The sequence below is a fragment of the Haliotis rubra genome, unplaced genomic scaffold, assembly GCF_003918875.1.
Source record: "Haliotis rubra isolate DU_JTF1 unplaced genomic scaffold, ASM391887v1 Scf237, whole genome shotgun sequence".
NCBI classification, from domain to species: domain Eukaryota; kingdom Metazoa; phylum Mollusca; class Gastropoda; order Lepetellida; family Haliotidae; genus Haliotis; species Haliotis rubra.
In genome coordinates this window covers 330567-357794 of record NW_025766414.1, presented here as the reverse complement: position 1 = coordinate 357794, position 27228 = coordinate 330567, and positions in this window count along the sequence as shown.

The following is a 27228-nucleotide window of genomic DNA, read 5'->3' as shown; positions in this document are numbered from 1 at the left end:
TTACTGAAACATGTATCGTGTTTGTTTTCTTCATTGGAATAATAGAAAAGGTTTTCTTTCACTAGAACAGCTATCGGGGTTATTTAGAAAGCTGTCTGGTCGAATATGTTTTAGCAGCATAAGATATTAAAGCAAGAAAACATTTAAATAATCATGTTATAATAGTCAAGGCTAGAAATGTCAGCTAAAAGCAGAGTTCATTTGTACGATTCAACCAATATGAAAACTCAATCAGCATTCAAGAAGGTTCAACTTTGTATGATTACATTTCACACATTTTGAGGTAGTACCGAACACGTATTTTTCTGTGACGATTTGAAAGAGCGTCAGATGCCTCTGGTTACTGTTATAAAAAATATTTAATCCTAACGTTTTTCAAAAAGCCATGGTGAGTTGACAAAATGATGTCGATGCAATTCCCAATTCTTAGTTTTACTACCGCAATTTAGGTGAGTAATTGACATGGCTTTCTGGTATTTGCACAGGTGCGGCAGAATACGCTCCCCTTTTTGCGAACCCCTGGTATCATCACTGCTGTGCAGCTCTGCTGTCAGCGAGGATTTCTTATAAATGTGGAAACCGATATGTTGTTTTATATATATCCTTCTTTGTATAGTAAAACTACAACGATAGAGGCATGTGGACTACTTGTTTAACATTCATCACGCTGCGTTAGGCTTGTCTTTGTCAAATCCACCACTTGCAATGTTAAACAGTATTGAATGAATGTTAAACCCAAATAAACAGCACTGGATGTTGAGTAAATTGCGCCTGTACCCTTGATAATACATAAAGTCATTGATACTCCACGTTTGTCTGAACGCGATCAGGATAATATTAATCTGGATAAAAGCAGTCCACGATCAATTGCTTCTACAAAACCTTGCATAAAATGTACGTATGATAGATAGACTAATTAGTGCACTATCATTTCAAGGTGTATTTGTTCTTGTACAGCCAGCAGTTTGGCTCATACTTCACCCAATAAATCAATAGGTTGCTTCGTACAATCTGCTTGCACAAACAACAGGTTTAGTCTTTACCAAACGGTATATCGCACAAACGAATTGCGGTCTTGTAGCGGTATGACAATGATAGTTTGGGTTTGGTTTCAAAGACGTTGGTTTATTCTTATGAGGTAAATTAGTTATATGTTGATAACATTTCCGACCAATTTCAACAGAAAACAATACATAAAAATATGTTTCGGAAAGCACACAGCCTCTGAAGCTGGAAGCCAAAGTCGGCGATAACGGTAGCCATCTGGAATGTATTCTTCAGTAAACAGACATCAAATTCAAACTTTGTTTCTTTTAGATGCAGCAGAAAATACTTAAACTATAATCGTTTGTATATCTGCATTATAAAGCTCCGATATGTTTTATTTCGAGATATTTTTAAATATGAACAACCATTCAAATTGGTAAAACGGGAACAAATTCTTCTTTTCAGATAGTCCATGGCACCAATAACTGAACATGATAATGAAGTATAAGCGGAAGATCGTATGCAGATCATTATATATCATACAACGATTTTGGAAACAATACGTTTTGACACTATTCAATAATTGTAGCTGCTATGATAGTTGAGTGAGTGGTGAGTTAAGATTAAAAGTAACATCGGCAATATTTCAGCTATATCGTGACTAAAACTAGTTCTAAACTCATAATGCATACATATAATATATAAAACCCTGTCAACGAAGGACAGTAAAATTACGAGATTATCACGAAATGAGGTAAAACTAGTTAGTAAATATGTTTAAAAGTAGAAAACTATTTTTGGACAATACAGTGTTAAAATGGGCTATAGATCACCAGCAACTGAAGGTAGATCACCATACTAGGGACCATGGGATGGGGACTAACAGTGTCTTTACATGGACCCTAGCTGGATTTACACCAACCCTGCAGCCACTGGCGATTGTATTCAAATCTATCCATAATTCTATAATTACAAACATACTACGTTTAACAAATCTGGTAAGTAGAAATTTAAGTTTGACAGTTTTTGGACTTAAGGTATCCCTACAGGACGTGATAGTTGAAGCTGCAATAGAAACGCTGATTATTTATATATAAATATTGTCCTGAGAATAGTTGAATCTGGGCCAATATTCCCGTCTTTGAGACAAGAGCTTCTACATATAATCAACCAAGACAGGAGCCAAGCATCCATATCCATATTGTGGCCTCGTCGTTATGGGTGATCGGGAATAATATCCATCTAACTCATTCGCTTAAATTACTTATGTTTTTTATACGGAACAAGCATTTCTCGATTTGTTATTCACATATGAAAGTACCCTATTCAATCTAACGGCCCCTAGACTAATTTTTATGGTAGTTGTTTGGATCTTTGTGGAAAAAATACGGGAAAGATGGTACATAATGCAATAAAATGGTTCCCGGGGCGAGGAAGCCGATTAAATCTTAGAGAGGCGTATACCATATATGAATAGATGTATGGCCGTGTGGAGCCACGGTGGGTCAAACAGTTCATGATCCATACACAAAATACAGTGGACTCAGCTTTTAGCAAAGAGTTTCTGTGGCTGTAGAAAGGGGTTATGTATCTTGTATTTATACCTTTCTGGTACTAGCTTTTTACATGGTTTGACTTCAATTTTTGATAATTGATTCTGTGATAATCGTTAATGTGACGATGAATTCACAAATCGAAAAATAAATTATTCTAGAAATTGAAATATGTACCACTACTCATGCCATCAATTTATAATTATTTAAAGTGAAATAATTCTCAACTAACTGCCCGTGGCCTATTCTCAATTCCCCAACTAAAATTCAGGAAAGCTAATGTGATCGACAGACGGCCCTCATACACATATCTTTTTACACAGGTTTGATAGAAGTGCGTGGTACATATGAAGTTCATGTTACTCTCAGACACTGAATTGCTAATTTGTGTGAGACATGGAGAAAACACGAAGATCCATGTCTGCATACTGTCACTATAAGTGCCGGTCCTAAAAGACCAGAATATTTAATATTATGTGTCTGGGATATATCTTTCGATAAATGCCACACACTTCATGTTAAATAAATAATATTCTCATTGATACTTCATAGACATTGGGCATTTCCCACACGACTGGAATCATAACATGCACGTAATTCAGTTGTGCTGAGGTACTTCCGCATCTAGGGACAGACAGTGACAACCAATATTAAGATGAAAACCGTTTCGTTCAGAACACAGTTAATTTGAGTTTGCTGTCCGGGTGATACTTCTACTTGATATTTCTTCTTATTTCATTTCCTTCTGTTTCACCGGTGGGTTAGGATAATCTCACCTTGTCGGGAACACATGGTACCATCGCTAGTTGATAGTGACTCATAAACACATGCTCGGTGGTGCTATTTCAGTGATCTATGTATATTATTTTCACAGCTATTTCAAACCACACCACACATTTCTGACGATAGTTGAGACTGGGAATCCTTTTACACTAATGTATTATCGATGTGGAAGGGTTTTGTCGTTTATATTATTATTCTATACAGATGTCATTGACGCATGTGACGTCAGCTGATATATCATGACGTGATGTATTTCCTTCGGTGGTACAATGGAAAGCGAAAAGTCGTTGAATCAATCCCCAACCATATCAAAAGATGGTGGGCGTTCGGCATCCAGGGAATAAATCAAGGCCCACCATTTTACTCTGTCTGTCTTGGATGTCAATGTTTAACGATAACGTTGTATCTCTGTGAGCTAAAGTTTGTAATCCGAAATAGGTCCGTACAAGTAAAAGCAGTCAGACACAGGAATACACACAGACGCACGCGCACACTCACGCATTGACCAACATAAGGCTGATCACATTTGCGGGTGCGATGGAGTGTTCAATGTGCGGATATTTCCATATTTACTTTACATGCAATATTATCAACATTGTAAATTAGGGTAGAAATTTACATGCGCTTTTCATAAATATTGAAAATATCGATTTTCGTTTCAACATAATCAGTAGATGAACATTTGTGTCAGTGGATTCATTTGATTGCCTTCGAGGGTCAAGCAACGTCTTTTTGACAAATTGTGTGAACGACTGGTGCTTCCGGTGAAAGAAGGCATGCTTACCTTGTTCGTGTACCCCTAGCGTCATCTCTGATTTCAGCGATCCATTCACATTATTTCATCACGATTATGTCTTTTACACATAATAGAATATTAAAGGTTTACATATCAAATAAACTGTGTACATTTACATGTACAAAAAACATTATTTTCTAGTGGATGTGCAAAGCATGTTAGTATTGATTTTTGATACTTTCGAAATTGAAATATTAAATGGATATGTTGCAAAACATTCAAATACTCAAAAGGAAGAGATAAAGGACTCGACTTTTGAACATCTCATATAACACAAAGCTGTCCATGAATGTAATATGATATCTTTATGAAGCTGGGCTTGGCGCTGCAATTGTTTGCAAAGTTTACAATAGCTGAGGAGTACTGATGACACGTTGTCAGTCCGTGATACAGGCTATCAGTTTTATAGCCAATGATTTCTTCTTCAAGTGTGATATGCCACACACATATCAGCAGGGAAGCCAATTAAATGCGACTTTATTAGATTTTCAAACTCCTGTCATAGTCAACTATCATAACGATCTTGGGTTTCATTAGGAACGGTCCTGATCTCTTTCTAAGCGTCAAGTTTTTATTGTCATAAATCAATGAAAGCTGTTCTGATCGCAAGAATGCAGCCGAACGTCTAACATAACCCAGAATACAGTTGTGGTTTCACATTGTTTGGTCTCATTGATGAAGAAGGTATACATTCCTGTTTTTGTACGATTGTGTACCACAACTTGGTGCTACCGTTACCATGATAGCGATTTACGCCGCCTGTTTGTTAGTTTCTACAGGTTATATCATATGCAGCTGGGCGCCTGAATAAACCTGGTCAAAACTTTTCAGTAGCAGAGCAAGGACCATTTTGCTTATGGAAACGGTTTTATCGTTGTAGTTTTTTATTTATTCAATTTTACAAAAAACACAACATTACAGTTCAAACACAAAGAAGAGAAAGCATAATTAAGTCAGACAATATTCAAAATATCCCATTGAATACGTTTCATATGAGCAATGAGTAGAATCAAGTGTTGTTGATATAATCCATATTTATTGATTTTGTAAAAGAGTGTAATGTTACAGATTATCTCTATCTGTGAAGTAGTGTGATAAGTTGGTTTTATCCCAACGGTAGCTGATGAAGATCATGAGAGGTGTTTACCTTATCTTGAAGTGCTAGATGGACATTTTCTAAGACATTTCCGTTATTGCCATGCACGCCCATGCCTTGTCAAATACGGCAAAACACCAGTTTAACTTGAACGAACACACACACAATACGTATGTACGATACGATTTTCATTCCATTTAGTTGAGTGTGACTTTAATTTTCTGCTTCAAACGTACGTTTATAGTCTGTCGATAATCTGTGTTATTTCATTAAGCACAAAATCAACAACCACGTCGATATTGATACTGTAATAATAATTGTTTAACTGTAAATATCACCATTGAGATATTTTGTGTGTAAAAGTGATCTATCGAAAATTCTGCTGATTAAATAAGGAAATGATCAAGGAGTAACCGAGGAAGCTCCTGTGGAGACAGTGCTGCACATGTCTGTTTTACCGAGGCATGCATAACAGATCACACTTATTATACGACTCATGTGAACTGGTTGACCAGTTTGTGCAAGCTTCAAACAATGTATGGTGTAAAACACGAAGATCCTTGTCTGTATTCTGTCACCATAAATAAAAGCCTTTAGAGATCGGATTATACTTGTTTTGTGTTTAGGATGTTATGCATGTCCTTCTCCGCATTGTGCGTCTATCGTCTCGTTACGTCATACACTTTACTCAACCAACTTGTTGCCATGCTTTAATTCGAAAGAACACAGATACCCAAGTAGAGATAAATGGATATTAGGACACACTGCTAAAGATATGAATACCAGCCTGTCCAGCTATATATTTCCTTATAAACTAATCCACTGCTTTACATTACAGATACATGTTCTTACTTCAGATAGTTCGATGACTGTTATGCTTGAGTCAAAAGAGTAGTATTATATATTAAGATGCAGTGTTAACGGTTCAGACCACTGTATAGGTTATTATTTGAATAGTTACATGAACTGACGCAAGTGAAATATCACACCAATATTCCAATGAATCCAAAGACAACAGTTACAACAGGATGATCTGGTGGTAATCGATACAGTCTATAGCTTGATTAGCTCTTCGTACTTCGACCCTTGGACTCTGTTGATCAAAGGTTTGTGGCTGCAGATTGCGATGGCTTCCAAAAGTTTTCTTTTCGTGAAATCCTGATTCTTTGATTCTTGGTCGCACTATGCAATAAACATAAAGTTCGTTTGCTATATTATTGACTCGCCAAATTATAGAATGCCGATCAAACTGTTCTCGGATTCGTCGAAAGGACTTTCTTTCCGCAGGCAAATTTGAATAGAATAGATAATGTCCATTTTGCCTGATCTAACGAATAGTATTGTCTGGTATGCGTTTCATTGCGACTTACGAAAATCTATTTAAATGCAAAATATCCATTGCATGTGAGAGGTATGTGGTATGTCTTTGGACGGATTTACCGTTATTTAATTTTAGCTAGCTGTGCAAAACCTACATAATTTTCCATTCAGATATAATTTCCTCTGAGACCTGTCGCGTATAACAACGGTACTTTTGAAACTTGACTCGAACACATTGAGCCACTTATGAGAAAATACACTCACTAGAAGTAACTAGGGAATTATATCCCTGAACAATTTGAGTTAAACATGACAAGAAAGCCTATAAAGCTGAAAGAGGTCTTCAACCCAAGAGTGTTGCTTGTGTAATGTTGCATTGGGTAATGTAATGCGTCATGAAATATCTGTAGGTTTGATTTTGAGAAAGTGATAAATTGATTATAAAAGTGTAATCGTTTATGGAAGATTACAATTCAAAAAACATGTCAGGATACTGGTTAAATTAGAATATATTCTGGTTTCCCAAAAGTCACCCTCTAGCTTTAGGTGCTCATGTCTATAGCTCGTACTTTAATAGTATTAAATACAATACAGCGTTCGCTCGTCACGTCAGAGACCCGGGTTCGATTCCCCACATGGGCACAATGTGTGAAGTCCATTTCTGGTGGCCCTCGACGTGATAGTGCTGGAATATTGCTAAAAGCGGCGTAAAACTAAACTCACTCACTCACTGAATAGCATACTGATCTCATGAGGGACTACAATGAGATATCGCTCACGTTTGATCTGATATAAAGGACAAATCCATACTTCAGGTTCCTGCTGTTCCACGTGACAGTTTTAAACGTGCTTTATGGCATCTTGTCGAAATAGGAGCAAGTAAGACTGACTATATGAGTAAAACTATCAGATAATTTATAAACGACAAAGTATTAAATTCGTGACTCAAAGCTGTCATTGATATTATGTCATCAATGCCACTGATTTTCATGCTCTTATCCGACCACAATGAATTCTGGTACCGGGTTATTCATCGAACAATTGGTATTGTGATTAATTGAATGAAGAAGCGTAATCATTTATGGAAGAACTCTAATTGAAAAAAAAGCATCAGTGTGGTCATATTAGATTTCAGTCTGTATTCCCACTGGTCCTATTGAAAGCGGTTGCAATTACAAGAGCATTAATCAGTATGATGGGGTTATTGCACTGGGTTATCCTTCACGTTTGCCGTGTGTTGTGCGTGTGGTTGCGTGCGTGCGTGCGTGCGTGCGTGTGTGTGTGTGTGTGCTTCTCATACGTTCCTCGCTCGACTAACTGCTGTAACTTTTAACTTTTATGCCAGGACAATGTTTCCCAGTTTCCCAGATTAATCCAAAGGGGCAGCTTTGTTGAGCGTTACACGGTGCTATTATTACTGAAGCTTTTGTAAAGTGATACCGTGCAGACATGTTTCACATAATACAGAATCTTGCAAGAGAGACACACATATATCACATTTATTCTTCAAGAATATATATTGTTATGAGGCAGTATTATACCTCGTGCAACCTCTGTTACATTGTGCCTGTGAACTCAATAAGGGCAGTAGTGTGCTTTATTCAGACAGAAGGATCTGTCTTAGTGCAGAATCTCTAGCATCTTAGCATCTTATTCTTTTGTATATAAGTGGGTCGGGCACTTGCTCTTCATCACACATTACATCTCAAGCCAAAAGAAGACCAGAATTGTGTGTGATCACTCTCTTACCTGAGATATTAGACATTATTTCGGAATTTGGATCACTGTTGCTGAGAGATGAATACCGGTATTATCATCGTTGTCTTTATTGCTATAATCACTATTATCTCTGAATTTGTACTGCCACACACTTTTGTATAGCTATAGTAGCACCTTTGTTGGTTTGAATTGATTGGGACCCGTGAAGGTCCGGGTTAGAATATTGCTCTTCAGTAACCCATGCTTGTCGTAAGAGGCGACTTACAGGATCGGGTGGTCAGGCTCGCTGACTTGGTTTACACATGTCATCGGTTCCCAAATCGCAGATCGATGTTCATGCTGTTGATCACTGGATTGGCTGGTCCAGACTCGATTATTTACAGACCACCGCAATAGAGCTGGAATATTGCTGAGTGCCGTAAAACTAAACTCACTTAATTGAATTGATTGGTGAACTTGATTTTAGAATATAATTGTTAATAACAGCACATATCTTTGTTGTGTTTTGGTATTCACACATGGTTTCCTTACGGACTGATTCCCGGTTAACATAACAATTTGTATATTTATGTGCACATGGGATGTATATAACATAGACACCACAACTATTGATATTTTATATCTGAACTACGAGAAAATGTTTACAGTGTAACGGACATCTGACTGAGGTTTGCATTAGCCATTGAACGTCATATGTTCATAGATTTTGTTATATGATTGGCCAAAGCGCCCTACTATCCCTCAAGTCATTTGACATGGAAAGTCAAATTCATTATAATCATATGATAATCTCTCTTTTCAAGACATCCCCAGATGCGACGAGGCACACCCCTAATCAAACGGACAATGTCAACGTGATTCATTCCAGCTCAGTCTACCTGACGGGCAGTGCCAAGTTCGTTGTGAGTGGTCGGTGGTTGTTGACGCTGCCGCTGCCGTTCGTGGCACCAACGACATCTTGCAGTAATGTGACCGTCTGTCAACCGTGGGATAACACGTGTACGTTGGGCAGGCATCCATCTGTGTAACCGAATACGAATCGTCTTTCCACTCAGCCTGCACTCACACACCCGTAGCTCTGTGAAGCTCATCTCATATTTGAGAGGCACTTTCACCATGGTTCTGATGAAACGGTCTTTTGCGCTGGTTGACCATGTCAGTCACCGTTCCTGACGTGACAGAAACAGCATGTTAAGAACCTTTATTAGAGATTTAGACAATATCAGAAATGTGAATGGAATAATCATTTTCTGAATCCATATGGAATTATACAACTTTGATCCCAAATAATACAACCCCAAACTTCGAATATCCCTACATTTTTCACTACATAAAGCGTTTCGAAAGCATCCGTTATGACCATGATCAAACAACTTTTGAGCAAGAGTCATGCGACAATATATGAAATCCTCGGCGAAATAGTGTCCTCGATTCGATTTTCGAAGTTGTGGCAAGTAGATACCAAAGGCTGGGACAAATGGAATACTCCTTATCAAAGGGTTAAAACCGAAGTCATGCCTCTGGTCATACCGTCTTGTGAAGAAACCTTAGAAGATCAAAAGGGCGGCTACAGTTACTACTGCTCCACATTGAACACACGATTAATGAGACGTTAGGTTTTACACTTTAAACACGGTGATCAAGGCTCCTATGGATGCCTCTACGGTATTCTTTAGGTGTTAATTAGAGACTCCGCTACCCATTCCGGAACTCATTTTAGCCCTGGTTTTGACACCGCAATGGGTGTCATCTGTGAAATGAAAAGTGTATCAGTATAATGAGGATAATCATGAGCTGTTACATTTGCATTATCACAGTGATGTGAGAAGGACTTAAGTCAACTTTAGTAGGACTGTCAAGATGTCTGCTCCTTCTCTCACTTCATAAAAGGTGGACAGCGAAAAACATCTGAAGACACGATTGATACCAAACCTGGAACTACTGAGATACAGCTCCACATTTGGCAACTGGAAAGCTGAAGTAAAGGCTCTTTCATGCATTCTTGCTGATAGTCTTTTGTCATTCTGAATCACATGTATGGATCTAAATATCAAAAGGATAAGTCAATTTCACTTATATCTAATTCAGGAGGGTAAATTACTGGCACTCAGAAGGTAATTGCATGTTTGATCATAACTGTACGGTATCACATCAATGATAACATGAGCATAAGTTTCCATGTTTGCCGATCCGTTTAGAAATCCTTAGTCATGTGCCGAAAGCGAGAGATGAGCCTGCTCCTTGCCTAATATCACATTCATCCCAAATTTATTATATGTATGTATGTATGTATGTATGTATGTATGTATGTATGTATGTATGTATGTATGTATGTATGTATGTATGTATGTATGTATGTATGTATGTATGTATGTATGTATGTATGGTTGTATGTATGGTTGTATGTATGGTTGTATGTATGGTTGTATGTACGTACGTACGTAGGTAGGTAGGTGGGGGTTTTAGATGACCAAACTTTAAGCAAACAGCTTCAGTGTTCCATATTGAATGTATTATATTGCTTTAAATGAATAGAGTTAAAATACAGCAACTGTAAGTTAATGGTCAAGTGTATTATGATGAGAAAAGTAACATGTAAAATGTCTTGTATGATTTCAAAGATCAGCAATTCCAGTAAGTGAAACAGAACATATGGCTTCACTAACATTCCGCATACACCCGCCACAGATCGTGAACCAATACGCACTGATATTCAAGAACGGTAAAAATTATCTTTCTGGCAATGCACTTCGTTAAAAATTAAAGAGTCACTAAAAGGACAGTGACAACGTATTCGTTTAAAGTGTACAAAGTGACCTTCTCGTCAACATACGGTTTCTTCGCTTTTATTGCAGTGTGTGACCTGACTGACTGAATGTCATCCTGCCCGGCTTTGCGGATCAATGCTCATGCTGTTCCCTACTATCTGTCTGACCGAGATTCGATTATTTGAAGGCGGGTGTTATGTAGCTGGAACGGCTGCACGTAAATCAACATTCACTCCCAGTTCCAAGTGAAGACTCGTCATTTTAGAATTGTCCATAAAACTGATTGAAATTCCAAACATCTGAGAGTTGAAAAAGGAGAAAAATCTCGTCCATTGAGTTGGAATCTTGAAATATCCGAATTGCATGGCTGTTTGAAATCCTCACATTTCCCCATCGATCATGACAATCTTTTATCGTCAGAATTGTCGTCCTGATAGTAGAATCTCACAGTAACGACCTCCAGTTGGCACGTTTGAAAAAATAGCTGTTTAAAATTAATGCTTTCTTTAAGTTTGTTAAACTTTTTTGCCGAGAATCAATTGCTGGAATTGAAAGATCAGTACAGAATTATGGAAAGACAGATTGAAAGTTATCTTAATGCGAAGGTTTTTTAATTTCACGCGTTCCATTACTGATTTGAAATTACCTCTTCACAAGTTTTTAAAAACAAGTTATGGTTTTCACCCAATATGAGAGACTTGAAGGAAATCCGTTTGTACTTATGGAAAATTCAACGTGCAACCTTTCACTTAGAGGGTATTTCTCCATTAGCCTGATTTTGCTCTGGCGATGTTTACAACCATGATATCCGTCAAACGTATTTCTTTATACGGTTACTTCATAAAAGTTTCATTAAAAATGATAACTCTTTGATCTCAGTGAAGGCTAATTGTCAATAAGGAGAGTTCTAAGGCTGCATTTTCAACATAATAAATAGGTCGGTTAAGACAGCCAAGCATTATATGTTCTTATAAATGACAGGCCAATTGTCGTGCTAATTGAATTATGTCAAATGGGATGTGACATGTGTGATACTCTCCGTGTTTGTGACTGCACAAACATCAGCTGTCTCACAAGGATTGCAGTGAATTAAGCACAGCATGCATTTCCACTCCTTAAAACTTCCAAACAGTCCCCTGACGGATGGTCTAGATGTCGCATGTACAATTTGCTGCAGTAAAGCCTCGGGATGCACAAGCAGTAATTTGTCTTTTTACGATCCTCTTTGAATACTGAAAAGGGCAAGCTGGATAAGCACCTAATCAAGATGAAATTGCATCATGTTTCAGACGTTGTCCTTCCCATAGCATTCTAGATCTGTTCTGTTTTCACTTCATTCAAGCTGCCATGGTGTGGTTTTATACAAAAAGGCAATACAACACATATTAGTACTGACATTGATCAAACTTAAAATCCATCAAAGAATAAAGTCATTCGTGTCTTTGCATTTGCTAAGAATATTTCCAAAACTAAAGATTTAATAATAACTGCCCTTTTTCGTACTGAACCAACATGGTTTCCATGTATAGTACATGGTGTACATTACGTGAAACATAGAGCTGAAGTTCAATATTACCCCGGATAACCCAAGCTGCCTGTGAGGCGCTAGAAAATTATAGTCACATGACTTTCCCACCCGGTACCCATTTTCTGCTTGGTGAACAGAGGAAACTCACTTGCCTAAGGTGAGACCACATTAGCACACGTGCTTCGTTGTGGGGCAGGAATTAAGTCCTTGAAACCCTCAGGAGTCAAGCTGCTACACACGGTCACCCATGCAAGGACTCTCCGCGCCCAACGTTGCTTAACTTCAACTAATGTTTTACCTGAGCTCTCTGCTCAGGACGCACACCACCACATATAGTCCTGCATATGGCGCCAACGCGCCGTAACTGACAACGATCAATTGCAAGGTCGTGCGAATCTGTAACGCATGTGTTCACCAATACAGTCAAGCACTGCCAGAAGCCCGACGTCCACGGTTGATACCAGTTCGGGTCACACGTTGGATTATGTTACCCGTCTCAACACATTGCTGTGGTGTCTGTGCTCAGAATGACACAGTCTATACATGAGTTTTCTGTCGGGTTCCAGTCTAAAGAGGACAACGGGAGGAACCGTAAATTGTGACTGCTGGTAGGATGTAGCGTTGTGCACAATTGCTGTCTTGAAAGATGGCCGAGACATAACGTACGGCTGTTACCTTTATCGACCTCCAGTATGCAGTTAAAGCTATGTTGATGCAGCATGGTTGACCAAAGAATCACAGTTAATGAAGGATATTCCGAAGATTTTCCGAAGATTGCTCAGAGCGACAATGATCTGGCTCCTAAATATTCGTTACTTCTTGCAAAAAGCATGCAATACAACGACGTCTGGTGGACTCAGCTACTTTGACCTTTCTTGTGACAATTTACCTGGTAAAACAATTACAAACTCGTGCAAACTTTTATGAACGAAATAAGTGTGTGTCTAATGCGGTTTTATTACAAGTGCATGTTCAGTTACATTGTAAAGCAGTCATGCAGTCATGCAGTTAGATTTTTTCATTTGTTCATAAAATATGTTTCTACTCACATGTTTTGTCAATTTCATTCATTATACATAGATCAACTTGAACTGGCAGAAATTGTCTCATTCAGTTCACGTAAAACTCCAGACTAAATGGGATCGGTGGGGTAGCCTAGTGGTTAAAGCGTTGGCTCGTCAAGCCGAAGACCCGGGTTCGAATCCCCACATGGGTACATTGTGTGAAGCCCATTTCTGGTGTCCCCCGCCGTGACGTTGCTGGAATATTGCTAGAAGCGGCGTAAAACTAAACTCAGTCAGTCAGTCCACACTAAATGTGATGGATGGACGTATGGATGGAAGGGTAAAATTAGTCATGTGCAACTATTGTATGTTTTATGCATTATACGCTTGCCGTATATGAAGACATGTATTACAACTGATCCATGGCGATGTCATACATGAAATCAGGATCCGATGGAACTTTAAAGGAATCAGGGATGTCTCGCGCTTTAGACATGAAATAATGCAGTATATCAAATTTGACATGATATCAGTAAATACCCTTAAAATAATACAAAATGTCAAAGATATTATCTACGTAAATGACCGTGAATGAAACACACACTTAGGGTTCGATACTGGAACCGATAAATGGCTCAAACTCATAATTGGAAAGTTTCATGTTAACCAAAAACAATCCTTGCTGTCTGGACATTATTTGATAAATAGATAATGGCGACATTTGACACACGATGTATTTCATGATGATTTACTGATTTGGAACAAGGTTGATATTCGTGTGTTCTTCGCATGGGCTTCATGCTATTATTTCTGCTAATGCGATCTGTAGTCACTGTTTAACGGAGCATACAGAACGTATATGGCGACGGTCTGTAGAATATCAAGTCTAAGCCAGACAGCACAGTAATATAATGAACAACGGTCTAAGTTCTCCGGTGGCAGATAATCAAGTCGAACCTGACCATACGATCCATTAACTCGCCTCATACAATCGGTGCAGGTTACATGTGCACATGCAGAGTACATGTGACTGATTTGTGACGGATAAATGATTGTCTGTCTGTCTGACTGACTGATTTGTAGTTGTATCAGGGTCTGAAGATTTCTGACTATCTGAGGATCGAGGACTTTAGATGTGAATAATAATTTCAATATAGACATATACTTTGTGGATAACAATTTCTTTATTTCGTTATCTATAAAGTTTGATGTTGTACTTCCCAGCTTCTGCAATGCCAGTCAATGAAATAATAATTTCCCTCGAAATAATCATTAGTCATGTTCATCTACATGAACGTAAATGTTGTGGTATGGTGAACTTGGTAAAAGCGATGAATAAACAATTGCCAGATGTGAAGCCAGCAAATGTTAACTGAGGAAGAGATCTGCTGAAACCATTCACCAGTATATTCAACATTTTGTTACATTACCGAATGGCATTGTGTATTCTTATCTTTAAACCGTGCCAATTTACATTGGTCAGAGAGGTACACAAAGTGCGTGATCCTGACAACCAGTTGTCAAACTTCTTTTTTTAGGCCATGGTGTCTGATAGGGTTAGGATTTGGGAGTGTGGGTTCGAATCCCGGAAGAGGCCCAACCCCCAAGCTTAATAAAATCAGTACTTTACCTAGAAAGTGTAATCACAAATATATCATATGCTTACCAACGTTTTGCTTGACTCAAAACCTGAAGACATGTCCATTCCAGTATGTTCCATAACAATATATATTCCTGGATGGCAAATGTACCAGCAAATCAATATCCCAAAGATTAACCACAATCCAGTATATGTATGTTCACAGAATGTATTTGAGACAAGTGGAATGAATACCATGTATATTCTCAAAGGATTTCCTTCATTTTTACAATTTCAGAAGCGGAGTTCCGTTCTGTCAAAACATTTGGGGTTATTTTTCAACTTTGTACTACTATCCCATATGACGAAGTTATTAAAACCTTTCCTTCCTTGATCCATGATATTTCAGTAAATAAATGTAATGAGCATAGATTGGTGTTCTGTCTTCAGAGGTTCAGGGCCCCTTGCACAAAACATGATTTTGTGCCAGAATACCAGGACAGCTTGTCAAAAATTAAAGAAAACGTCATCTGAGTGAGTGAGTGAGTGAGTTACATCGGCAATATTTCAGCCATATCGTGACTAAATCAAGTTATAAAGATATTAACAATTTAAAGGTAAATTATAAAATTCTGTCAACGAAGGACAGTAAAACAACTAGATTATCACAGATACAAACGTTATCTGAAGTTAACTGAGAAAAGAGTAAGTGAAACGATGGACTTCCTCGTTGATAACATATGTATACAAATTGGGGGTAAACCATTTAGACAAGACATACACATTCCCAATGGCACTAGTCGTGCTCCTTGCCTTGCGGGTCTGTTTTTATGCACATTAAGTCATGGTTGAAAAAATCGGGGTGCAAAATCGAACAAAGGTAATTTTGCCAAGAAGTTTAACTTGAGCTTCAATAACTATCAAATAGCCAATTCCCTTCCACTGATTTATCCAGCTGAAGTTGACATAATGGAGCCCAGTGAGACTGCCTCCACGTGTTTCATATTTACACCAATACATAAAGATTCATACAGTCCGAAATACTTTCCACAAAGGCTGTGTGACAAGAGGGTGACTTCTACATCCCTTCACTTCGAGCAATACCCCGACAGAGAAATTTAGTGGTTACATTTCGCTACTTTTCAGGTGCAATCGAGCATATATTGTTTTTAAAATTTCAAAGAACGTCACACGATTACAACATTCAAGGTCTTAATAAAGATGTCCGGTGCAGTTCCCTGTTTTGACTTGCAACAAACGTTCCTCTGCCCTTATTTCAGAGGAATAACGGGCCAGAATTTGCATATCTATATAACAGGTGCCAATGGTGGGGCAGGGTACGCTCACCTTTTGTTGAACACCTGATGTCTTCACTATTTGATACGTCCTCCTGAGATGGTACGTAAGTCCCAAAACATTCAAAATAAATTTCAACTTTCCGTTTTTTAATCGTAGAATATGTGTAATTTTAATGTATGGCTAGATATATCTAAATTGCTAACGGCTGAGGGGATGATGTAAATCCAGCTAGGGCTCATGCAGGAAGCAAATGTACTGTAAGTCCCCATGGTGATCTATCTTCAGTTGTTGGCAATCTATAGCCTGTTTTTATATTGTATTGTCATTTATAGGTAAAATATTTTAGATTTAATTACTAGTCTTAAAGTTATTCCTATTATCGAGTTATTTTACTGTCCTTCGTTGACAGGTGTTTTATAATGTAATTGTGTTTATTGTGAAATTTATAACTTTTTAAGTCACAATATGGCTGAAATATTGTCGATGTGACTATAAATTTTAACTCACTATTTGATACTGATTCATAAATGCATGTTCATGTCATTTGATAAAATACACTTTTCTCTGTTTTCAGCAGACTCTTATTAATGTGGAAAGGGTTTTGTTGTTGTTGAATTATTCATAAAATGTCAATTACTCAGTTTTTACTAGACAGTCACATCTTAAAGTGTTATCTGCTAGGCATCACTGTTCATTTAGAACCCATATAGTGCGTTCTACCCTTTGCAGTTGTAGTTCTCAACGTAGAATTAACGACTCGGTGTACATTAATTACTCAGGATCTGCTGACACTTACATGACAACTGTCAAATACATCAATACATGTCAACAGATTATTACAGTGGATGTCATGAGTTTGAACCTTTAACTAGTGTTATTGGACAGTCATGGACGAACACTGACCAGCCAGTCTATCTGCTGCACAAGTGTCAGCCAGTCTTAGCCGCCTTCCCCTCGGACTCTGTGTAGTCTGTTCGCCCTACTTCACATAGTTGTACTGCGAGAATACAAACACCCATTACTTGTACGTAGGGCTCCGCAATATAACCGATTTACCTTTCAGACATGAAAACGATACGTATTGCGATACGCTGATTCCACTTGCATTCGGAAAACTACGTAACACTCGGAATTCTTCAGATATTTCCTTGTTTCATTTGTGCCAATATTATTTACATTTATATTTTGTCATGATTAAAGGTTGTTAAAGCTTAATCAAGCATAGTTATTTTGTTGTGTTTTTGCTTTATAAAACAAGCATTAACTCGATTATGAGTAGTTTTATGTTTAAAAATACGTCTTGAAATATATGGCCATACATATCGCAATATATGCTTTCGCATCGCAATATATCGCAAAATGAAAATTCTCTGCTATACCCACCCCTACTTGTACGCCACTACGAAGAGTGTGTCAGGGGTGTTGCAAGGGTTCTTTTTAGTCCAGTGACCAGGATCAAGATTCCCCTCCCAATGAGCAAACAGGAGAAGCCCAAGGTGGAAGTTGGAGCGGGACCAACTCTGATATGCTGTCTTCTGTTTTCCAAAATGCCTGGCCGCTGGATAGTTTCTACCTATATGAGATAAGATTTTGTAGTCGTCTGCGGAAACGATAACACGTATTCCCAGACTCTCTTTCCATCTTCAGGGTTAAAGTGACTAAACGCCTCATGCTACACCTCGAACAATCATTTATCCTTACTTCTATATTATCATAATCAAACTAAATACGAGTTCGAGGACAGATGTCTTCAGTTAAAATATTTCGAAATTGTTACTGTAAGAACCTTTCCCCCAGACTATGCGAAACCTGGGTCAAACGAAACTTCCCTCAAAATTGATACAATCAGGGACATTCTCACGGCACCTAATCGAACAGTTTCCTAATCTTTAAAATATGAAAGTCGATGATAAGAGAGTAAACTGGAAGTATCTGGTGAGGTTAATTGTTCTTATTATCGTAGTTACACTTTGCATCGTTATATATAAGCGATTAATGAAACCATTGCTAGCCAATTCGAAAACAGATAGGAACACTGACTTGGTGACGACTGAATTTGAGATAGCGTCAGTTGATACCGAAGGCGAATGTCACGCTCACGGGGCAACACTACAATTTGCACATCTTGTGACCATGGGAAACCTGGAGAAGAAAATGAATCACTTGTCGCGAGAAATCTATATCCGAAATTGGATAGTAACACAGAGCCGAAGAATTGGAAACCTGACTCTAGGTGAACCAGTCAACAACCACAAAAAACAGGGCAACAGTGATGTGAATCCACGGTGACACCGATTTGTTGGAAGGTGGATCTGTCGTTCCCGGGAACTATGAACTTGTTTGAAAAACACTATATATGTGTTTGGGCATGTTGCCATTACTCTATACGGCTTGATGTTCGTGGGCAGTTATTCAGTCATTCTTCAAACACAACAGTCTTTAAAAGCATACATGATAAGGGAAGCCGGGGGACTGCCTGAGAGCGGTCAGACAGGGGCAGAACGCAGACAGAGGGTCAAGCCATGGACAAGGTGGAACTCGCACTGACCAGCTACTCCAGCCATCTGCTGCCCATGTGTCAGCCTGTTTGAATACCCTGGTAGTGTCTGTCTGACTCTATGTAAACCTGAGCATAAATCACCAATTCTTTGTACGCTTGAACTATTCGTGCTCTTTGAAGAGTGGCATAGGTGTTACTTTGGTCACAGATTTATTCTTTTGACCAAAGCAGTCATTATGCGCAGGTCTACCATTATGCTGCTATGTTCGCAAACACCTATGTTACATAGACGTTGGTATACACGGAGCATTAAGTAAGCACCACCTATATACAACGGCAATTATTAAAACTTTGGTCCGGACAAGTAGTCATTCCCTAACATACTGGAATGCAAATGCGCCAAGCAAATTTAGTGTTTATATTATATAACTGCAATTTGTGTTCTACCTTTCGCTGAACTAATTTGAAAGACGAAGGTAAAAATGACGCAGACATTCGGAAAACACACGATGGCAATATACTGGCATCATGACACTGGGATGTCCTATCGCAACATCGGTGGTAACTGGAACATTGATAACACGATTAATAGTGGAGTTGTGAGGAATTACGTGGCCACTTGTGAAGTAAACAATCGTCCAAAACGTGGTAGACCGAATTAGACAAATGATCGGGATCACCTAATTTGGAACAAGGTTGATATTCGTGTGTTCTTCGCATGGGCTTCATGCTATTATTTCTGCTAATGTGATCTGTAGTCACTGTTTAACGGAGCATACAGAACGTATATGGCGACGGTCTGTAGAATATCAAGTCTAAGCCAGACAGCACAGTAATATAATGAACAACGGTCTTAGTTGTCCGGTGACAGATAATCAAGTCGAACCTGACCATACGATCCATTAACTCGCCTCATACAATCGGTGCAGGTTACATGTGCACATGCAGAGTACATGGGACTGATTTGTGACTGATACATGATTGTCTGTCTGTCTGTCTGACTGACTGATTTGTAGTTGTATCAGGGTCTGAAAATTTCTGACTATCTGAGGATCGAGGACTTTAGATGTGAATAATAATTTCAACATAGACATATACTTTGTGGATAACCATTTCTTTATTTAACTTTAACTGCAATTTGTGTTCTACCTTTTGCTGAACTAATTTGAAAGACGAAGGTAAAAAAGACGCAGACATTCGGAAAACACACGATGGCAATATACTGGCATCATGACACTGGGATGTCCTATCGCAACATCGGTGGTAACTGGAACATTGATAACACGATTAATAGTGGAGTTGTGAGGAATTACGTGGCCACTTGTGAAGTAAACAATCGTCCAAAACGTGGTAGACCGAATTAGACAAATGATCGGGATCACCTAATTCGTCTTAATTCGGCTGGGAATACACAATCCCGTGACCAATGCCAAACAACTGCGCCGGTAGTCCCACTCTCCACCAGTACTATCAGAAGGAGGCTGCGCGCTGATTGTCTGAGGGAAAGTTGTCCGATGGTGAATGGGATCAGTCATCCCTTCCTCCTAAAAAAAACGCTTTGGGAAATGGTGTAGGGGCGCTTTGTCGGAAGAAAGTTGCTATCTTCTCCACGTTACTGACGACCGTTGTCAGCTATGGAGACGTCATAACGAGTCATATCACCAGGAGATTATCCATGCAGCTGAACGCTTAACATGGTGGCTCAGGGATTCGGGGTTTCAGGCACCGGATACTGCTGTCGTGCCACATTTTGATAAGTCGTCCAATATTCATGGATGACAACGCTGGACCCCGAGTCTCGATCATCTGACGAAAGCGACTCCATCTGCCCAAAAAGGGTAAAATAGTGACGACATGTCTATTTGCAAATATACATCCGCTCCTTAAGGAATCAATAAGCAGCGAGACTATACAAGCTGTCATTGATACAGAAATGTTCACCTACCTTACGTTCCGCTCAGTTATAAATCTTCAGACAGCAAAAGTATACTCAATAATTGCGCAATCAGTAAAACACTGAATGTGTTATTCTAGCTTATCGCCAAAGATAACTGTGTAAGAGTTTGAAAGAATATCCTGTCGCCATGAAGGAGAAAAATCCAGTCTCCGAAATATTGGTCATCCATGTCCCTCTTTGGAAATGATGTCAAGGGTGGAAAGACAACATAAAAACAGCCCTCTTCTGATTGTGAAAATGTTCTGTTCATTGGAATAAGCGTGACATCGTTTATCCACGCGTCACTATACCGGAAATAATTCAAAATTCGGCCTGGTCCCGTGCTGACGACTGATATTGTAAGAGGATGTAAACCTTTTCCATGATGATACCTCGAATGAATTGATACAACACTACTGTCGGAAAGAACTAAAAATTATTCTATAATTTAAAATACAACAAACATTTAATTATACCCAGGAAAACCATGAAATATAACTTTTGAACAGACCACAGAAGTATATATTTCACATCTACTTCTTGTTGTATAGCTTAATGCAGCCGCTCCCAGCCGATGTATCAGTAAAAATGATGTAGTTTCCATATATGAATATGACTATTGTAGTCTGATTTTCGTTTTCTACATTGTGGTTTTGTATTATGTCTTACAGGTTTCAGATTGCCAATTGAAATTGTTCCTGTTTCATCTAATCAGTCCAGAGACGATGTATTATGTCAAAATAAGAAAGTATTTGGGACGGACAGCAATAATACGATGTGACTTTTCAAAATCTGAAAGACGTGATTGACAATTATCAATGTCAGAAAATAAGCAAGTATAAAATGCCCAACAAAGGAGCTTTATGCACAGCTATACCAAATGTCGAACTTAAGGAAGAGCTTCGTTCCTTGACCCATGGGTCAGTTCTTACTGACCTTCAGGTGTATCGACGATATGATATGGTTAGTTTGAAAATAGCAACCTGAAACAGACATGAACAAGACCGGTGAACGAGCCTCGTCTGGTTCGTATTAAGATCAATGCATGACGATTCAGAGTGATAGAAAAATATTATTTTATATTAACAAGAACGTACAAGAAGATGTCAACAGCCCCTTATGTCGAGCAATGCAATTGCAATTCGTTGTATTGTTAGAAGTGGTCGGTTGTTTTCAATAAAACGTCCTCATGGAACATTCATGATCACGTTTTGGTACACAAGTATATTAGCCTCCATAGCACACGCTGATCACCATATCATTTCACATAGCATGTAAACTCGAATAAGCGAAACACTGCTTCAGGTAATGGACGTGCAAAAACAATTAAACTTTTAATTATGCTCTTTCTACTTCGGCCTGGACATTAATGGATGTACGTTTTGTCATTTCAAAGGGTAACATTTGATACATCATATACATCTATCAGCTTTTACTCGTAAGACATATGAATAGCACAGAATCTTATCCTCTGATAAACCAGAACTCTCTTTTCAGCACTATATTTAAAGGAATGAGAAGTCTGAACCATTTGTTTCCGCTCAGAGGGATGTTTATAACCACGCGGATATTATGTCCAGATTAAAATTGGTATATCAAGTTTGTTATGTGTATCACTAATCATCTGATCAAAGGATATTCTAGACTATTTTCAAACTTCATGTATTCGTGTTTTTGTCAGGAGTCAGATAGCAATGGTTGTCATTCTACCTGTTTGAATGAATTGGTGTCGCCGAGTAGCTGAAACATTCGTTTGATGGACAAACTGACGACCGGGATTCGATCACCCACCTGGGTACAAATTACAATGCATAAGCTCACTCTTTGTGTCCATGCAGTGATGTTACATTACTACTGCCTAAAGCTGTGTACAGCATTACTAATTCACATTTACAATACGTGACGCCAAACAAGCAAACGATCTGGTGTTCACTTAAAGTCTTTACATCTATCTACTCTCCTTGGAAGAAGAGGGTAAAGATCCCCTATTCAATCCCCCGACCCAGACTAATATATATAGTAGACACGCGGATGGTTTGCTGAAGAGTAATGGGAAATCTACTGAAGCTATGAGGGAGACGAGAGGTCCTCTTACACAACACACTGAGTACCAGGTCGAGACGGCCAGCTAAATCTGTTTACATGGAGTGGTTTACATCATATCAAGATAAATATGTGGCCATTATAAGAGCTATGGCGAGTCGGTAGGTTCCCCTGACATTGTGGTTCCCAGTCTACAGATACAGATGCAAGAAGCATGATTAAGTTTAGATGCTTACATGCTTTCTCCATACATTCATCTTGCAATTATATGGCATAGGATAAAACTATTTCCTGAATTGATCATTGATAAATAATATTAAATTATGATAAATTAATAGAATTATTTTGACTCAAACATTCTACCAGATATGTAAATGTATGCAGCTAGTTACAGTCATAGTTTACCATCACCTTATTTTCACATTGTTTCTATTTGTTTATTTCACAACACTACAATTAAAACTAGCAAAGTTTCAGAGTGACCGTCTCTCGGATATATAGCAAAATTGAAGTAACATTCTTTAAAACAATTGTAGTAAACTGCACAATAAGTTTGTGTTAGACATGTCGTGAAGCACAAATAACTTAACATATACCTGGAGACAGACTAAACGCGAGTCATCTACGTGTACATACAAGATGTATAGAGAGTAAACAAGGGTAAATTTACCAATCCATAAAGTATATCCTTTCTTTCCTGAATATCTCTCCTGCTTGTAAGGCATTGGTTCAATTCATCATTTCGTGAGATGTTACATCTATGACAGTCACCAACAATGAACTCTTAACCAGCAATCTAAATAGATTTGCATGAAGGCTTGTAGGAGAATTTAGTTGAAAAGATGAAATTTGTTCAAAATCGCTTCCTCAACATTCAAAACACAGTAAACAAAATTCAACTCACACAGTCACTAACTGATATATCGGACATTTGGTAGGAGACTAGATTATTCGTGCTGCAGCAGAGAAGTCGTTGTGTCCAGCTTCTCAGGGTTGCCAATTCATCCTTCGAGACGCCGGTTGAAGACGGTATCAAAACAATTTGAGCTAACTGAAACAAAATATAGGAACCTTGACGTCGAGACTCAAAGCAGCAGTGTGTATTGTTTGTGCACAGTGAATGTCGTCATGAACACCAGGGATTATGTACAGGTAGTAGTATTAGAACTGTAGGGATTGAGATACAAATGAAAATAATGAGTTGCAGTCATTTATAAATGATTTCAATTATTTTCATGAAATTGCTTCCCGGTCATATCAGGTGTCGTTCTGTTCTCCCAACTGGCATTTTGATGGCGATCACAGAAACATTTATCAATATGATCTTGCAAAGAGTTATCTTTCCCTTTTGCCATGACTACCAAGATATCTGAGACAACTCCCAGTAAGAGTCGATACCAGCTATGTTAAAGTGAAATGTTTTGTGTTTTATATGAAATAAAACTCCAAGGGAAATGTATGTTTTACTTCAGTATTATGTTTTCCAATTTAATTCTTATTTCAAAAAGCGAAAACCCCACTAGAACCAGAGTTGGTTTTCTTGATATTGCGATGCGAATCAAGAATGAGATAGACATGAGATACACAGATTTCCGGGTTTTATTGACTTTGATTACATGAAATATCCTCAGAAGCCTACGGCGTTATATAAAATATATTTGAATAATATTACAAACCTAGGTAGGTCAGCTGAATTGACAGTAGGTTGTAATTCAATTCACCAAGTATGGGACGTCAAAATGGCTGACATTATCGACAGGGGGTATTCCAAGTACTCAGTGAATGGTCGCCATAAAGAAGATTTAAAGATGTGTCGAATAGGTGATGAAGTATATGGATATATTGCAGTCGTATTTTTGTGTTTGCCATGGTGATTCGACAACTTTAGAGAGTAATTTAACTTCCACTGGCCATGGACGTTCGTAAGTAGCTCCATGTATATTCAGTTATGGGCTACTTTATTATAAAGCCCAACTTGTACTTGTACTTCCACTGCCCCTGTATTAGTCTCCTCCCAGATTGAGGGCACAGTTCACCATCATATGCACACAAACACATCATATGTCAAAAGGTGAAATGTATTTGAAGATTAAGTTGTTTGGGTACATACTACTCGCTTGCAGGTGAAAATGCAACACAGCGTTAATACCATTCCCGTGTTAAGCGGATTACCTTGTGAGTTCGGCAAGACCACTGTATGATCTTTCTGGAAATTCCACTGTTTTGGAATACTTCCCTCTCGAAGCATTCCTAAAAAGACAACTGTAAGCGCACATGTGACAGGTGCCCTACATATACACTGTACATTGAGCGGACCTTCCTTTATATTAAAGCTTGACGAGTTAATTGTTGTTTCTTAAACGCTGATCTTCCTCATGATATGATAAAAGGGGTACGGTTACATATTGAGTAGGTCTCAGTAAGGTTTTCTAAAGGGTTTATGGGAGAACTGCAGAGGCCAGTTCCAAATTAGACGAGTAAGTGATAAATATTGCCAGATGGACCTACCTCTTTTTACATCCCTTTGCAATGTACAGTAGAACTGTTTTATAACAGTCTTGCCTCTTCATCTTTGTCTTTATTCCTCCTTATTCCAAGAAAGGTGATGTATGCCCCAACAATTCCTTACGTAAGAATTCCAAACTGAGTAAGAAGCCACTTTTCTAACAGCTCTTCTTCATTCAATCTGGATATTGTATCAGCCATTAGGTAATTGTGTAATTTGCTTGTAGGCAGAATAAACCTTCAATTCAAATATATCATGAGGATGTTGAAGTTAACGTGTTGGTTATGAAATAGGAGTAGTATTGTCAGCACCTCTACACCGCAAAACTAATGTTTACTGCCTCTTTGCCGTTGCCGTGATAGTGCGTATCCCAGAGGCGCCAAGTATCCAGTTCACATACACATTGTCAACTGAATAATACGCGCCTTAACATTGTAAACAATCATTCCTAACACTGTCCTGAGCAGGAAGAGTTTCGCACCATTGGAAGTTCCAATAAATGAACACCACGAGCTGACACCTCCGTAAAAGTAAGTTTTTAGTAATGGTTCTTCATTCTCAGACAGCAAGCAGTTTTTAAGTACGTCTCACGTGAGAAACATTCCTCCTTCCTTTACAACCATGTGGGTAGCTTCATATTGCCATAACACTATCTGACTGTTGTGTGTGTTGTTGTTGTTTTTCTTTTTAATTCACGCCACCCTTCTTGATTTAAAAGCAATTACTGTAAATCCGTCACTTGGCCATAGTAACTTTATATACAAAGTAACATCAATACATAGGTGTGTATCACAACACAATAAAGGTTAATTACTGACTTGGACCTTCTACCTTCTTTTTCTACTTGATACCTCGACAGTGTAGGTTTAATAACAATGTTACGAGTTCCTGCTAACATTAACTAAATATGCTGTCACGACAACCGAGATGTGGCCTTACGACACGACACAGTGGAGGGCTGAAACTGTGGACAATTCGGGACTCTCCCATGCTTGTACTGGAACATGTCGTGACTGTCACCTTCAAACCACCCTGACAACATGTTTAATTGCAGTTATTTTCTTTTCCGACCAGTAAACGATTGTAAGTACTGTTAACCACACATGACCAATATCCTTACAAGAGCAAATGGAATCACTTATGTATCTGTGCATGCCAACTTCCGGTATAAGGCTGCTATGGTGTCTAGTTATCTGCCTTTGCTTATTTCGGTGTCCACAACAAAATGTCCTGAACGAAATATCACTTCTACCTGCCAAAGTCTTGTACACGTGAGATCACGTTTGATGGCTTTTAAATCTTGGTTCCACACCTACACCATTAATACTAAATAGCTTCAAACTATTCGTGACACCATCTAAAACTGTTCCCGATCGATATCGAATTTTGTCCTCGCTAAATCGGTACCTGTGTTGATGTTCCCATAGTTTGCTGATGCCAGCCAGGTATGAGAATTTGGCACTCATGTGTGTCATCCGACAATGCTCTTTCTTACAATACCCTCTTTTCAAACTGTAAATACACCTCGTGGTCTGCAGTTCAGTATGCGATAACCACACAGTCCCTGCCAGTGGTATTTTTCCACTCTGAGAATTAGGTCTTGACACCAAGGTGTTTTCCTCTAATGTCTTGAAATTGGAAATTCTTCCCGCCTAACAGTTTCTGTTACATTGGTTCTTGCGATGTTTTTGATCATACAGCTCGACCAAGCGGTAACGAGCTACCCATGTGTTTGGAATTCTTATCATGCAAGGTGTTCTTAAAGACTCCATTATACATAGCCTGCATCTTATCTGTAAGCAAACAAATTG